The sequence below is a fragment of the Platalea leucorodia genome, assembly GCF_965183815.1.
Source record: "Platalea leucorodia genome assembly, chromosome: 3".
Classification (NCBI taxonomy): Eukaryota; Metazoa; Chordata; class Aves; order Pelecaniformes; family Threskiornithidae; genus Platalea; species Platalea leucorodia.
This window is the reverse complement of record NC_138825.1, coordinates 41824002-41839560: the sequence shown is the minus strand read 5'-3', so window position 1 is coordinate 41839560 and position 15559 is coordinate 41824002. Positions and strand designations below refer to the sequence as shown.

Sequence of the window (15559 nt, the reverse complement as noted above, 5' to 3'; positions counted from 1 at the left end):
GAGGAAGTAACTTGCTGAGCTGCAAAGGGGTAATCCTGTCTTCATTATGTGTCACCTGATGTAAAACTGAAAGCTAAGATGAAATACAGCAACACAAATGCAGTAGTTCAATATAGGTGACCACCCTTCAGAGAATGTATCATGCACATTATGCCTGAATAGCCCATATGGGGCAAAGGAGGACTAACAGAGGATGAAATTACTGCATTGTTGATATAGGAAGTACATACAGTAGGAAAAAGTAGAAATGTAATCAACTCCTCACTTTTTTTAAGCCCCTAGTTAAAGGAAGAAAATAACATCCTTTAAAAGAACCTTGAATATCAACTGTTACTCGCCACTGTATTATTTCAGTTGAGAGATGAAAGAAAAATAATTTTTAAATTTTCTGATCAAAGGTCACAGCCCATTCCAAAATCCAGACAAAGCACTCACCATCTATTTCTTTTGCAACAGAAAATACCATTATTTTCTTTAAATCTTGTTGCTTTTAAAGAAAAAAAAAAAAAAATCTCTCCACCTCAGTACTCCACTGAGAGTCGAGGGCACAACTCTGTGCATTTCACTTGGCCACAGCTCTACAGAGCATCGATGTGCACAAGAAGTTAAAATATCTGCTGAATGAAATGAAAGCTGACCCTTCTATCCTGGGCTTTTCTATAGAGCTTTTAAGTACAGTATTTAGGCAGGTGAAGACAGACAGTGCCATTTTGGAGCTACAAAGCAGTCCTTCCTTTGGGCACCAACAGAGCAGAACACCACCTCTTAGCCCATTATTTTCTGTTTAAAAAAAAAAAAAAAAAAAGTACAGAAAGCAAACATACTGTGCCAAAGTCCTGAAGTGACTACAGAACCAAAATACTAGTGATCTTATTGATGGTATAAGTTTCTCTCCCATTGCTTAAAACTCTGCATTCCAGCTGTATCAACTCCCCCAAACCCTTATTCAGCAGTGAAATGTTTTAAAAAGCATTTCTTGGCATCTTGCCCTTCAGCAGAAGAAAATTTGCATTTTTACAGCATTTCTGCCCGTCAGCACTAAAACATTCTAATGGGTTTTGCAGCTGTGCAGGGAGAATTGAGAGATGGTCAGCGGATTCTTATGGCAGACTGCTGGGAGACAAGTGCCCGAGGGTGCTGAGGCAGGAGAAACCAACTGACCTCACCAGTCTTTACACTCCACAGAAAATTCAAACAGCAGCTTTCACCTCCAACAAGCATGCCAAAACAAAGGCCCTGCATGATCCATGGGCTCTATGTAGCAAGGAACATTAAAATCCTTATTTGTTTGTGTGATCTTAACAAAAAAAGCAGCTTTCTGTAAGAACTCATGAAAGAGTAACAGTATAGCTAATTGCAACCTCAGCTCCCATAAACTGTACTTAGTATATGGATTTTAAGTCACAGCTCTCTATGCTGTAACTACTACTACATACACTTTGAGAAAGCAAGCAAGAGCAAAAATCAGACAACCACAGCGTCCCAGGTTTCTACTTGGAGGCAGGGACAGCAGTGTGTCTGACTTAAAGGTGCTTCTTCAAAGGGCGTTACCTAAATGCACAAATAAGGGGTGGGGCGAGAGGTGGCAGTAATGCCAGGAGCTAATCAGCACATGCAGTCCCTGGAACAGCTTCATGCTGAGGTGGCTGGTGTAAGAGGACTCAATACCACAAGCTGCCATTCCTCAGGGGAGCCATCCAGCACTTGGACACCCAGTTTCAAAGGGTGAATTAAGTCCAGGAATCCAAGTCCAAATAAGGGGTTAAATGCACTTTCCCCTCCGCTAAAAGCAGAATAGCACTCCTTCTCCATAGTGTCTCTTGGTTAAACACCAGCCCTACCTATTTCCCCCCAAAAGACATCCCTTGGCCAACCCAAGAATAGCCTGCCTTGCTGTTTCAGTACACCTTATTAAAGTCTACTAATTGTAGTCAGAGAAAAATAATCCTTCACAGGAGTAGAACAGCTTAAGTATTTTGATTTCAAGTCTAATAAAACTGAGATCACATAAGCATATTCACTGGATTAACTATCTTATGACACAGTCTTTAATAATTACACCAAAATGTTTCTTAACTAATTAGCCGAATTCTTCTCTTAGTTATACTAATACATAAAACTGTGGATTTCTTTGATATTTGCAGCACAGATATTGGCCAACACAGATTTATCCTCGAGACCCTCTCTGTCTCCGAATATAGACTCGAGATAGTTCATCTAGGCAGGGAACATGCATGTGTGTAGGAGGGAGTCTGAAAACGTTCCACGGAATGGAGTTTATGCCACTTCCTAAGCCACTGCGGGATAGGGGAAGACCACAAGAAGGCCTGTAAGGAAAAGCCCAAGGGAAGTGCAAGCACACTGTCAGAACCTCACAAAGCCACACCTAAATGACAACGTAAGGAAAGAGAGAAGGAAAACAAAGTTAAAGATGTCTGTCAAGGGGAGGGAAAGGAAATTTAAAAAGCTGTAAGAAAGCAAAGAGGAAATATCTTTACTACATGACAAAATCTTATCAGAGTGAAAGTGAAGAGAAAACTAAGTCCACATGAGCAGTAACACCAACTACTTCATGTCAGTGTTTGTAGACAAAGTATTAACAATTTAACACACCACCATTCATTATTCAAAACATTCACACTCACACTGAAACTTCTTGAAATCTGTCTTGCTTCACAGATTTGGAAGTTAGTGAGAGGAATGCTATTCCCCCCATTAGTGCTTGCCAGTGTCCTGCCCATGCAACAGCCACAGTGCCTCTGTCCTTTTCCTACCATCAAGGTGTTACATCACTCAGTGCCTTAAAAAATTAAAACTCCACCCTTGTAAAGACCAGATCTGTAGCTCACATTATCACATTGTAGACAGCTAGATGCTGAAGGGTAAAGTATGAAAACATGAGGATCCTGAGGATCTGAGGTGAATTAAAATGAAGAAAGCTGAGGTACATGTTACAAAGCTCCTACTGAAAAAAGAAACAGTGTGACCCAATTCTGTTGAATTTAGAATAAGAAATTTATCTGGCATTGCTGTTTATTATCTAGAATGCCATATATACTATTAACCAAGAGACACTACATCATTTATTTTTCTCTGTTCACTACAATACTGTAATTGAAGATCTACAGGATATCCTTATCGAAAACCCCACACAATTGCCTTGCCTACGTAATTTCAAAAGCTCATTCTTAATCTCTAGACATGAAAGGACAAGGACATCATCAGAAGAGAAACTTTATTTAAACCCCAATTTTAGTCACCAAAAGTACTATTTTTCCCGTCCTGCTTTCTCCCTAGTTTTGAGAAAGGACCAGCCAATTTTGTTTTTATTTAATCACCTTTTGCCTGTTAGATTTCTGCCCCCTTACCAGGCAGATGCAAAGGTTGGACTTGTTTTTATTTCTGTTCTTCTAAATATCTCCATTACAGTTTGATGCCACAGTACTACTATATTCACAATTTACACACAAAACGTTTCCTACTGAGTTTGTTTTCTTAACAGCTTATTTGTTTATACATTCTTAATTCTGAGCTAATGTTTTCAAGATTCACTATCTATAAATGTTGTTAGAAAAAGTCTTCCAAATACAGTAACACACAACAGTTTGCCTCATATCAAGCGCCTGTTTCCTGACAGTCTCTCCAGGCTATATACCTAAATGGCAGGTGGAGAAGCTCTGCACCCCAGTCCGTGGCAGGCAGTTTCCCTTCTAACAGAGATGAGGACCGTAAGGCGCACACAACTCAGGCAATGCTGCCCTTCTTAGGTGAAGCCATTCTTGCCCCTGTCTCGCATAAGGAAATTCAGCTGCTGTTCTCAGTGTCAACGTATTTTTAAATTTAAATTGGTGATTTTTCCTCTTATATTTTATGGTATGCATACTGCAGGGAACACCATTAATATCCATCCATCAGGAATCAGGAGCTCAGACTTCCCAGCATAACATAGTAAGTGCTGACTTGATAACCTGTTTAGCCACTGGAAAGAATCTCAGCCTCTTTCTTTTTCTGCACCACATTTAAGTCTTGGGTAAATACCATTACCTTGATTTTCAAATTATCTAAAATTTAACAGCTGAGGTACTTAGCCAGAGTCCTGTACAAAGCTGCATAGCAGCCACACAAGCCCCTCATCAGCTGGGTTATGTCTATTCAGCTCTTTTGAGCAGCAACCCATTCACTGTTCACCCATCTGTAAAACACAGCAAAATATCCTAGCATATCAACTTTACTGAGCCTCTCAAAAGATCAACAAATATTGTATAAATAGCCACTGTCATACACACTAATTAGTCAGAGAGATGTTTTTGTTTTATTTCTACACTCAGCTTGTGACCATGTAAGTTCATAAAAAACCCTTTTTATAAGACCTGAATATCGCAAATAAATATAACAGGGACATTTAGAGGGTTTGCTTTTTTTTTTCATGACAAAATATATGTTATCTTTTTATTTACTTCTACACAACCCCCGATCTTCTTATATGAACACTTTATAACTGTAAACAGCAACATTAATTTGGACTGAATACCGATATATCAATACACAATAAGTGGGAATATGATTGCTATCTTCTTTTCTCTTGGCCTGTGTATCTTTCTAAAACACCCTGATTATCTTGGTATGACTTGGGATGGATAAATGTGTTAGCTCACAGTTGTAGAAACAAGACAAGAATGAAAATATTATTTTTCCTCATAAACAAACATGATTTTATGGTGTTAACAATAATTTAATGAGAATCTTCTAAGTAAGAGCTCTCTTCCCCAGAAGAGGAACAAAAGGATATTCTATCGTGTTGGCATTCACACAATCCAACAATCCCTTAAGCTTAATTAACGCCCTTCCTGCCCAACAAGAACAAACAAAACTACTTTGCAAAACAATGAAGGAAAACTCAAGGTAAAACCTTTAGTCAGCAACTATTTGAAATCAGCACTGCAAATTCAGCAGATATAGCCAAGGTAGGAATGGTAATAAAAATCCACAGATGAAAAGAATAAAGTACTCAAAGTATCCATTCCCAAAGGACATTGCCAGCACTCAAATTACAGAGGCAAGATTCCACGGAAATGTTCCAGGACACCTTAGGAGCACTAAGAAAGGTTTGACTATTGTCTGTTGCTTTTAGGTACCTATTTGTATTTCTGGTTTTGGGGGGTTTTATTTTGGTTGGTTTTTTTTCTTTTCTTTTTTTCCTTTTTTAAAAAAAGGGCAATTAAGTTTAGTCCACGTAGAATTGTAGCTGGTTAAAATTCCATCTGTTAAATCTTGTTGCATCCAAGTAAAAACGGGGCGGGGGGGGGGGGGGGGGGGCAGGGGAAGGAAAATTGATGGGTAAATTTCTGGCCAAGATGAATAAAGTGATGGGACCTCTTTCCAAAATGGACACAAGCTATGTAGCTTGATAAAGTAGTATTTCTGTTTCCACTACAGGAATGTTTGTCTGATGCACTTAGAGTAAAACAAACAAACAAACAAAAAAAAAAACAACCCACACACCAAAAAAAACAAACCAAAAACAAAACAGAAAACCCCACACCAACAAAAACAAACAAACAAACAAAAAAAAACAAAACCAAAACACTGAACAAAATAAAACAAGAACACCCCTCCCCTTTCACATTTTAGTAGAAAGCATTAACTGAGTTATCGGTAATTCCCCTGTACAGAGAAATGTATGGAATATATAGTAACATCCTGACTCTCAAAAAAGCCCTGAAAACATCAAAATATCCTCAAGCATTAGAAGTACATTTCTAGCTGGAGCACTACCATGTGCAGTACCCTCTGACACAGAATCACTTGGCTGCTCATCCCAGATATTTGTGTGACTCTTCTCAAGAGCAACTTTGAGCACCTCACTGTTTTCTCCTTTCTAGTCAGTCCTGAACAGCTCTCTTTTCACATGCAAGCAGATGAGTCACTAGGAAAAAGAATAGTGTCTGATGTCATACAGAGGTTACATCTCTACTGCTTTCCCATACCATTCCCCAAAGTTGCTATAGTGATGAACTGGCTCCAGGTTGTGACAGCCTGTCTTTGCCCCAGACTGGAAGGTGGTAGGATAACTTTAAGGTGGCTCACATACATCCGTAAAACGCACCAGATGGGGCAGCTCTTGGATACTGTCACCATGCCAGTAACACTGGCTGCATGCTTGAGAAGACACTTCTAGTCCAGTACTTCAGCCTCCATTGCCCAAAATACATCACCCCTAGCACCCTCTAGTGCCTTTATTAAACCATAAGTCTGTCGACTCTCCACCAGCACCTGTAATGAAGTGCAAAAAATGCACTGCCAAGCTGACAGAAGTGACCCAAAACTGGGTGGAAAAAGGACTAGTAGTTTTGACAGTGTTTGAACAAAAACCAAATGGTGGCTGCCCTCCTCATGCTGGTGGCACATTCACTCTTTAAAGTTTTGTGATTAGTTATGAAACTTACGCACATTCATATTTTCTAAGCTATTGGTAAAACTGCATTTTTCTCCAATATTCAAGCCAGTAGAAGCTGAGCTCTAAAATTTATTATTTTAGAGGACTGATCCAAATCCAGCTGACTTGAGGAGCTATTTCATAAATGACAACAAAGAAAACTAAAAACTCATTTTCCCAACAGGTTTTTTAAAGAAATATGTTGGGACATCAATGAAGATCAATACCTGCCAAATTGACAAAAGATACCAGATCATCATCTGTGCTCACATGTATGACTACAACATTTATTCTGAGAGTTCCAAGCAGATCTAGAAAAACAGTAAAAGTCAAAGCCAACACTTCTAATGTGCCATTAAATATCCATCAGAAGTTTAGTCTGAGGCAAGATGAATCCTCCCCCTCATATCAGAAGGCATGCAAATCACTGATGGCTCTTAGAAGAGCCATTTCAACACTTAGTATGTGAAGAAACCATATTTAAACATACCAAATTATGATGCTGTCAGTCATGAAAACTCCCTTTGAGCTGTATCATAATTTTGCAACAGTCTTGTTTGGAAAGGACTGGTCACTAAATAGAGATTAAATGACAGATAAGGAATTGCATCTGGCAGACGCCAAGGCTGGTATTTGTGCATTATTTTTCTGTTTTTTAGTCAGGTTGACAGGAAACAAATTCATTATGAAAAAAACCTAAAATATAACATGAAAAAATAGTAATGGTAATAAAATGGATCAAACTCCAATGCATTTTTTCCTCTTGGTCAAGACAACTGGATGGGGGTAAGCTGAAAAAAGGAAGCAAACTCATACTTTCCTGATTAACAAAGGTCATAAACTGAGAGGTTCAGCTGCCCAACATACAAGAATACTTTGTATCTAAAGCGTTACTCACAGACAGCGATGCTCTGACTAACTAGGGAGACATGGACATCGGGAGACCATATGAGAGACCACAGACAGGTGCCTCTGGCTCCACCTGTATCAGAACCCCTGTGTTACTAAGAGGAAAACAAATCGGGAAGAAAATCTTCAGAATAACAAAGAAAATCCCCTACGTTTCACCCAAGTATATCATCCTGAAACATGTACAGAGCATCTGAAAAAAACAGACCTAACAAACCTCAACCATTAATTCTCCTCCATGCCTCCCAGCAGGGCATTAATATCAAGACCCGCTGCTGTCTGACTACGACCTCAGTGCTACAACTGGCAAAATGTGCGCTGCATGCGGCTGAAAGAGACAGTCAGCTCCAGCTCACCCAGCCAAACAGTACCAACAGCTCTGGCATAACGCTTAGGCTTCAGTGGGCACCACAGCTGCTTTTTCATAACTGCGGCACTGCTCTGGGAGGCAGACCCAGCCATGTACTCAGCAGGTCACCAAAGGCAGCATCTAGCATGTTACACTTGTACTCGAGGAGTATAAAATCACGCTAGCTGAGAGGACACTCACAGTACCATCATAGGATTAGACACAGAACTCAACACTACTGTAAGCTGACAGGATAATAAGTACCTTTTTTATATATTGCTCTGAGGGTGGAGAAGCAATTAAAAATAAATGGTGTCACTGGAACAGCTGCTTGCTAGGATCTGATGCAAAGTCAGCCCTGGCTGAATGAACAAGTCACCCTGAAACGGAGTATGAATTCAGACAGATTCTGCTACAAATTTTAGCCACTTTTAATGCTTTTCCCACAGAGGAAAGGAAGAAAGATTTATCAGTGAGCTTTACTAAGTTGGATCACTATTCTCTCCAGGCAGAATAAAAACCTCTCTGAAATGTTGCGAATCAGTCTTCAAGATCACGAGAATGACCAGTAATTTTTGATTTAATAACTCTGTTTAGAGTAGGCTTACAATCTGGTAAAGAAAATGACATTGGGAATCTTATGAGTCCTGCTGGGATGAAGTAATTTCAGTTTTCTGAACTCATTAAGTTAAAAAGAAAAGAAAAGGGAAAAAGAAAAACGAGAGGGAGATTTGATCATAGAGAAACACCAGCAAGCTACACAGGAGAAAAGCTACTCTACTGCATGAATTGTTCCTTTATCCCACCTACCTTACTGAGGAACCTTAAAGTAATAGGAATTTGATTTCTGTTAAAGTTGGAACATTTTCTCTGATGTGAGTTCACAAATTCTGAGTCATGAAAGGAGAAACAAACACATACTTAAACATAGGGCTTCCAAGAATACAAAATATGTCAATCACTGTATTACAACCTAAACAACGCCTAGCATGACAGGAAAAGCTGCCTTAAGGAGACTCTAAAGCACTCTGCCCTAAACTCCAGAGGAAACCGTTAGATTTAACTGAACAAAGAGTAGGAGAAAAAGAATGGTTTGTGCATTTAGACAAAACGAGTTGAAGCCCAGACCTATTCAAAACAATGTAAGTGGTGATGAACTATTTACTGGCAGTAATGCAAACAGAATAAGATCTAAACAGATCATGAGTTTTGGCACTCCTTTTTTAATTTGTGAAGACATTCTTTATAGCTGAACATAAATGCAAAACAAACAAATTGAACCGTTTTTTTGTATCAGTGCAGGTACGTATACTGAGGAACTGTTAATACGGTATCTTTTCAATTGAAATACATTATTTGAAAATGAAAAATAAAAGGTAGGAAAGGTAGAGCTTCCTCTTGTGCAAGTTTGTTGAATTACTGATTTCTCTCCCTGGCTCAGGACTTTGAATGCCTTTGCAGGAGGCCCACCAGCTCTTTGCAGTGTCCAGCCATAGAAACTTCAATTGTAAGGGTATTCCTTCTTTTGATGCAAAAATAAAAATGACTACAAATAGGGATCATCTTAAAAAAAAAGTGGTTTTATAGCTCATTCTCTCCATTACCCCAAAACAAGATGACAACAGTCATCATAGAATCATTTAGGTTGGAAAAGACCTTTAAGATCATCAAGTCCAACCGTTAACCTAGCACTGCCAAGTCCACCACTAAACCATGTCCCTAAGCACCACATCTACCCGTCTTTTAAATACCTCCAGGGACAGGGACTCATCCGCTTCCCTGGGCAGCCTGTTCCAAGGCCTGACTGCCCTTTCGGTGAAGAAGTTTTTCCTAATATCCAACCTAAACTTCCCCTGTTGCAACTTGAGGCCATTTCCTCTCATCCTATTGCTTGTTACTAGGGAGAAGAGACCGACCCCCACCTCACTACAACCTCCTTTCAGGTAGTTGTAGAGAGCAATAAGGTCTCCCCTCAGCCTCCTTTTCTCCAGGCTAAACAATGCCAGCTCCCTCAGCCGCTCCTCATAAGACTTGTGCTCTCAACCCTTCACCAGCTTCGTTGGCCGCCTTTGGACACGCTCCAGCACCTCGACGTCCTTCTTGTAGCAAGGGGCCCAAAACTGAACACAGTACTCGAGGTGCGGCCTCACCAGTGCCGAGTACAGGGGGGATGATCACTTCCCTAGTCCTGCTGGCCACGCTATTTCTAATACAAGCCAGGATGCCATTGGCCCTCTTGGCCACCTGAGCATACTGCTAGCTCATATTCAGCCAGCTGTCGACTAACACCCCCACGTCCTTTTCCACCAAGCAGCTTTCCAGCCACTCTTCCCCAAGCCTGTAGCGTTGCATGGGGTTGTTGTGATCCAAGTGCAGGACTCGGCACTGAGCCTTGTTGAACCTCATACAGTTAGCCCCGGGCCATCGATCCAGCCTGTCCAGATCCCTCTTGTAGGGCCCTCCTACCCTCCAGCAGATCAACACTCCCACCCAACTTGGTGTTGTCTGCCAGCTTACTGAGGGTGCACTCAATCCCCTTGTCCATTGTGTTCACAGGAGGCATTTTTAGGCCAAGTGGCATAAGTGTTTTGTAAATAGAAATCTTCAGTTGCTCTTTAACAGGCTTGTTTTCAAAATCTGAGCATCTTGTTCTGTTTAGACATTTAATTATTATGCCTGTCATAGTTTGTTTATTAAATAGAAATCAGTCAATATAAACCTTGCTATGTTCAGAACCCACGCAGCGCAGAGAAAGTCTCCCCCACAATCACACAGGGGCACAGCACTTCCAAGGTAAACCAATGTAAGCATGTGCTGCAGTATGCTTACTTAATAGTGCTGCAAAACCCTACTTGGCGAAATAGCAGAGAGGAGTTGAAGGAAAGATTTATAAAGCAACAGAAAAAAATCAGTTGTGGGCTCCAATTGTGGGCTGTCTCTCACACCCCAAGAATAAGGAGACATCTAATGAAATTGAAAGCAACGCATGCAATGCATAATAACTGATCAATATAAATTATTATTGTATACAATTAGATTTAATCTCTGGAACTCAGTGCTGCAGGGTACTGTTGAGGCCTAAAGCTTAGCATTTCAACAGTAAGATTCAGCTCTTCTGCAGGATACCGAAATTATAGAGGATACAAACCCTTATCCAGAACAATCCAAACAATTTCCAAAGCAAACACAAACACTGCCTAAATATCACCACCTACTTGCTATAAGGAAGAATTGGTCAAAGCCTCCCTACAATTACCAAGTGAACTAAATAGCTTTGCCACTCATGTCATACAGAAAAGCAAATTCCTCCAACACAAATCCAAACACAAAAGAACAAGTGCCTTCATTATATATTACTCTGAGGACAAGAGAAATGATCAAAATAGCAAAACCGTCACTGGAACAGAATGCAAGACAGAATCCACCTTGAAAACACCCCCCCCCCCCCCCCCCCCCAAGAAAATTCTCCAATTGCCATCAGAGAAAGGCAAAAATTGAAAAGAAAAAAAAAAAAAAATTCTTTATGACAACAGTTTTAGTACACCCTAAACTTGGGAACCATGGAAAGTAGCTACCATCGCTTCCTCTTCCATCTTGCTGTTCCTTAGCCCCTCTCAAGAGACGGGGCCAAACCCACAGCCAGAGGCAGGAGCTATGCCAGCTATGAAGCTACTACCGCTTCAATGGATACTGGAAAAGCCAGTGAGACAAGGACAATTAAGGGCATGTGCAAGCTCTGTAGGAACCCTAGCATAACTATCAGCAGCAACAAGCAGAAAAGGCATATTGAACAGCTGAAGTTACTGGTAATAAATCAAAATGACCTTGGATCAAACACTTTGGATAACAGAGACCATCTCTTAATAGTTGTAATTTCTTCTGTTTCCCAGATTGCCATTTTTAGAGTTTACCAGCCAGTTTCAACAAAGCCAAGTAAGTCTTGACTGACATTACGTCAGTGGCTAGCCAAGATTTATTCACAATAGATCAGCCATTAAAAAGTACTATTTTCAAATTACAATAATCAAATTTTATAGATTCTGTGTCTAATGGACCCACAGCAAGACAGGCAAAATTCCCAGACTGCTAAGCATATCCTCTTAACCAGGCTCATCCATCAGGGCTGCCTAACAACATTAATGTGGATGTCTCAAGAGAATTATTTGTATCTCATACCAAGCACAAACTGCAAAAACTCAACTTTTCACAGTCATTAGTACTTTTTTTTATTCCTTAAATGTCAATCAGCTGACATTCCTTTTAATAGGAAGGGTCAAAAGCCATTTGTATTTTTTAAGTCCAGCATTCCGAAATAGAATTTTGTGGAATGAAGCCACGAGTGTACAGCATCCTCTGAAGTAAAAAGCTGCCTCTTAGCAGACCTGGTCCAGTTGTAAAAAAATGAAATAAAAAGACTACTTTCAGTCAGCCAGTCTCTCCACATATAATTCACAGTATGAAAGTTATATGGGACAGTGTAAATAAGTACCAACAGCATTATTTCATCTAAATCAATACAGTTTTCTAGTCAGTAGAGTTCAGATTCTAATTTCAATTCTGAAGCCAAAATTTGTCTGCCTGATAAGTTTTACAGACCTTTCCCCATCTCCCCTTCTGCTTTTTATTTGAATTGCAAGGTATGTATCAGTAGAAGACACTAATTTTTACAGTGGCGCTTGGTAATTAACCTGTGAAGTACATTTATTTGCCCTAATATTTGCCCCCAATTATTAGGACACGGTTGTAAATTCTTTTAAATTACCTATTTGAGTTTTTGGATCACAACATGCAAAACAGGCTAAAAGAATCTCAAGTTTCTGAATCTACACATCACAAGACAAAAAAATTAATTTCAGTCATTTCTTAGTTAAATCTCAAAATATTCAAGTTTGTCTTGAATATTCTACTCAGTTCCTCCATGTAACAAGCAAAATGGGAAAAGGTTTGCAGCCTACAGCAATCTGACTTCACATTGTAGTAGTCACAAATGACCTGTAAGGCAAGATGCATTTCAGTTCTCAACCGCAGGCTGAGTTTTTCAGCAAGAAGCTCAAAGATTACAAATCATAATTCATAATTTTAGTTTCAAACATATTTTAATTTTTTCAAAAAGTGCTATTTCCTATGTACCCTTTTAGATGGGTGGCAACAATCCCTTTAGCAATTGGTGAAGACATGCAAAAAAGCCTGCTTTTCCACTTCCCTGACTTGTTTTTGTTACAAAGCTCCCAAGAGAAATAAATACATCAGTAAAGAGGAAGGTCTTTTTGGCAACATATGCAGTAAGTATTCCTTATGTAATAAGAGTTTAAGGCATGATTAACAGAAGAGGAACCTCATGTTGAATTACAACAAGCAGATCAGAAAGGCTGCATTTATATTTGTGAACAACAATACAATCACAACAACAAAAAAAGATGTAGGCTTTACTGGAAAATACTACTTGCACCATACCTCAATGATTCCTCTCTTAGGCTACAAAAAGCTCTAGAACTTCTAAAAATGTCTTCCTTTTACTCTCTCTTTCTCTCTCTCTCTCTTTTAAAAAAATTCTCACTTGCTATTTTTTGGCACATGTGCCGAAAATTTCTAGCCAAAAACTATTCTAGACCACAGCTCTATTTTAGACATATTTTCCTTTAAAATAAAAAGACAGAAATGAAATTGATTTTCAGAAGACAAAAGCCTTTAACAAACCATCAGTGAAGTTCTCAAATCAATAGCACCCTTTCCCATCAAGATTCTTCACAAATTCAATCAATTAAAAACAAAAAAGAATTCTGGGATCATATATGTAAACTTGTATTTGACAATTATTTCATTAAAAAAAAAAAAAAAAAAAGGACCATCTATTAGCATTCTGTCTCAGCACATCCTGCAAATGTAAGCGCCAGTTCCTGAATTTCAGTGAAAGCACTCACACAGCAGAAATATAAGAATTCAATAATTCTTGTCTTACTTATTAAAAGTGCTTACCCCAAGTACTAAATATATGCCACAGGCAGCAATTGATCTTACAGCACTTCAGTTAAGTCTGCAATATATTTAACACATAAAGGAGCCCAGTTTCATGATGTAGAGAAGGACTGAATGTTAGCAGGTAGCAGCTGCCAGCACTTGGATGCTGTTATTAGAAATGGTTTAGGCAGTTTATACACACAGCATTGATGTGCCTTCTGGTTCAGGCATTAGTAGCCAGATCACGCACTTGATTCACTCTGTAAAAGGCATCTTAAAATAGAGCTGGGGTCTGAGATCACTTTTATCACTGTAAATGCAGAGCAGTTTCATTGACTCTTACGTTTAAAGTCAATGTGCTGGATTTACTCCCGGCTCTCTAACACAGTCCAGGAGAGACAAGAACGACACACACTAACCAAAAAAAAACTGAGCAAAGGTGAGTGTTCTTTGGAAAGCCAGACTGGCATAACCCACACAGAGAGACAAAAGCAATTAATCTCTTACACGCGGAAAAAATAACATCCCGGTTTTCCGTAGCACTGTACATCACTCCCACTCTGATTTTTTTTCCATTTGAAGAATACAAAGTGAAGAAGATTCAGTTCTTCCTTGGCTAGGCCTATGCAGCTACCCAGAACAAAATGGGAGCCACTAGTTGATACAGCTAAGAGGAAAACATGGTGCAGTAGTTGTTGCGTGTGTTGAAGTCCTGTGCACCACATTGAAGCCAATGAGCAGAAAGACTTCCCCCTCATCTGACCTAGTTCTGTCAAAGATTTACACAAGGAGATAGTGGGTGTAGAGGTGACACATGCGGTGTCTTTAAAAATTTTGGAAGGCAACAACTCACAGTGAAGAATACCTAAGACCCTGATGGGGAAAGGAAAGCTAGCTGAACTCTAGAAAATTCAGACAAGATATTAGAAAGCTGCCCAGAACTGTAGGTGTACAAGAACGTGAACAGATTAGGGCCAAGCCATTTTACAAAAACAAAACAATGCTGGGAAAAAAGTGCCAGAAGGATGGTTGGTTTCAGGGCAAAGCTACCTGATGCTGCAGGTATGTCCTATTTGAAAAGGGCTACAAATTTAAAGAATCTTCCCCCCCCCCCCTTTTTTAATCAGCATGTAAAAATTATTGTAAAAATCCAGTATAATTGCAAAAACATAATCCTATTTGCTGGATTGTGAATTGCTGCTGACTGCACTGTGACAGGTGCAGCATAGAAAGGCAGTGTCCCCAAAGAGTTTTCACATAAAATCAACAAAGAATAGCAGAAATAAGGAGAAAAGGCTCAAAAGAAACATTAATTTTTCATTAGATATTCTAAAAAATAAATACCAATTATCTCCAACTCACTGTATACCCAGCCGTTGGTAGCTGGGTAGATTCTGTACAAACAGTGGAACAGGTTGCCCAGGAAGGCTGTGGAGTCCACCCTCGGAGCTATGCAAAGTCGATTCTGCACATCCCTGAGCAACTTGCTGTAGCTGGCCCTGCTCTGAGCGGGGGAATGGACTGGAGGATGCCCAGAGGCCCCTTCCCACTCCAGCAATTCCCTGATCAGATTAGAATGGATTTCTGAGAAATTATTTAAGGATGACTGGTTTTCCACAAAATTAATCAGAGATGGTGTTCTATATACAAGTTAAAGCCTTGAAAAAAAGCAGAATACAACTGTGAATAAAGTCCACAAATGTTTGTTAAATCAGATTTACTGGTGGACAGAAGAGGACCTTGGATGACACCATGCAGGAAAAGCACTGATCATCACTGATGAACAGATCCATGGAGAAACCCAACAGTGAGGAGCAGCAAAAGGAAATTCAGAGTCTCGAAATGAAAGGCCCAAAAAAATCTAATCACCTACTTAAATCTAAAGTTAAAAGTATACACAGGTGGTG

The 15559-nt window shown here is 39.6% G+C and overlaps 1 protein-coding gene across 2 annotated transcripts in view; it reads right to left on the bottom strand.

The window, feature by feature from the left end:
• Nucleotides 1-15559, bottom strand: part of PLD5 (phospholipase D family member 5) — a gene marked incomplete at both ends in the record, with an annotated part of 187182 nt that overhangs the window by 95949 nt on the left and 75674 nt on the right. The gene's annotated exons all lie outside the window — the stretch shown is intronic.